The sequence below is a fragment of the Humulus lupulus genome, chromosome X (genome assembly GCF_963169125.1).
Source record: "Humulus lupulus chromosome X, drHumLupu1.1, whole genome shotgun sequence".
NCBI classification, from domain to species: domain Eukaryota; kingdom Viridiplantae; phylum Streptophyta; class Magnoliopsida; order Rosales; family Cannabaceae; genus Humulus; species Humulus lupulus.
In genome coordinates, this window is record NC_084802.1 from 238,624,650 (window position 1) to 238,626,941 (window position 2,292).

The window sequence follows — 2,292 nt, forward strand, 5'->3', positions numbered from 1 at the left end:
ATGATCGTAATAATCATCCAGGACTATCAGTCCCAACAAATAGGTGACCATCGCAAGAGTCACTAATACAAGGACAGCACCCTCCAGCCATGTGACGAAAGGGTCACCAGGGCTTAACAGATAAGTGAGCCTTTCATAAGTTTGAACAGGATAGGTGTATGGTGATTAGTCACCAACATAACCTTCATCATGACTTACGGTCATAAACTCTGGAACAGCGTTCCCTAGCCTTGTGACAAGCAGTCACCGGGGCCATATGCCCTGGCTCTGAATAACTGGTCTTAGACCAGACAAGCGCTTATAAGTTCATCGACCTTAGGTTCGGTCCAGTGTTAATACCCCATATGAGTCATTCTTTGCTGATATCGATTAGATCTAATCTTCATTTGGCTCGGCGTTCATGACGCTATGCCATTTCTGACTCTTTAGGTTAGTGTCCCTGACTAATCAGTACATATTCAAGTACTCAACATTTGCTAGCATTTAATAGGCAATCCAAGTCCACATTTATCAATCAACATGCCTCAATAATGATCACGCATGTCACATATACACAGGGTGCAATTTTCTTACCTCAGATTCGAGCTAGAAAGAATAAAAGAACGACCCGTGAGAACGATCAACCTTTAGTCCTTTAGCGGTTACCTAATCATAACCAAACACGGGACATCATCAATAATAATGGTCAACATAGGTTTCCACAGCAATATCTAGCCTCTGAGAGATCATTCCCAACTAGTCCAAGTAGTAGGAACACTCCCGAGGCCTATAGCTAAGTTCTCGGGGTCAAAACGAGCAAACAGGGTAAAAATAAGGCAAGGGCTGCGACCGTCACACCTTGGGCCGTGGTCCCCAGAGATTCCAGAGGCAAGCGCCACGACGCCCAACCCAAGGGCCGCGGCGCCCAGCGCAAACAGAACCTCCTCCTTCAACGTCGAGCTAGGGCCGCGGCGCCCAAGAACAAGGCCGCGGCCCCCAACCCTGGGCCATTCCCAAATGCATTTTTGACTTCTCCAAGCTTCCAAAATCATACCTAACCATCCTCAATCATCAAAACAAGGTTCCCAAGCTTCCCAATGCATCAAAACCCTCAAAACCCAAGGTTCAAACTAACCAAAAACTCAACAATTCACAAAGTCCAATTCAAAGCTTAGAAACTCGGAAAACTCAAAACTTTAAACTTAGATTACCTTTGATTGGGTTGTTTTCCATCAAATCCTTCGGTTAAGAAACTTCTAATCTTTCCTAGGATTGCTATGCCTCAATCCTTGCTTGATTCCGACTCCTAGAACTCGAGATATCTTCGAAAATGCTCAAACGGTAAAACGGACTATTGAAAGGGAGAACGAGAGGTTTTCTAATCGTACGTTCTATTTGACAGCTACTTCAAGCTTATGTAACCTCAAATAAAACCTAATGCTCGGGGTCTCGAAAATACCCCCGGGGACATTATAGTCAAAACCTCTGAAATTTCACCCTGATCTCAAATATTCCCAATTTATCATCAAATAAACATTTCTACTACCTTAAAATTGACCCCGTTATGACAAAACCGCTAATCCATTATATATGACTGTCTCATGCCGAATAGTTCGAATATATCTCCATAATAATGGAATCTCATTCACAAATCAAGTTATGCACCCAAATACACACATTCACCCTCAATGGGCCAAATTATCAAAATAGCTTAATTATTTAAATATGGACCCACATGCACGCATATAACATCATATCATAATATAATTCACATATACATGCATAATATCATTTAATGGCATAATTAAGCAAGTATGGCCCTCCCGGCCTACTAATCTAGCCATTAAACCATACCGGAGAATTCAGGGCATTACAACTATCCCCTCCTTACAGAAATTTCGTCCTCGAAATTTACCTGAACAGCTCGGGATACTGATTCTGGATGTCTGACTCCAGCTCCCAGGTCGCTTCCTCGACCTTGCTTTTCCTCCACAATACCTTAACCAAAGGTATCATTTGTTCCTGAGGATCTTATCTTTTCTGTCGAGTATATGGACAAGCTGTTCCTCATAGGAGAGATCTGCCTCAAGCTCCAGATATTCATAGCTCAAAATATGATTAACGTCAGGCACATACCTCCGAAGAGCTGAAACATGAAATACATTATGCACGGAAGATAACGCCGGAGGCAAAGCAACCCTGTAAGCCACCTGACCAACACTCTCCAGGATCTCAAATGGACCTACATATCTGGGGCTCAGCTTGCCTTTCTTCCCAAACCGTCTCACCCCTTTCCATGGCGAGACTCTAAGG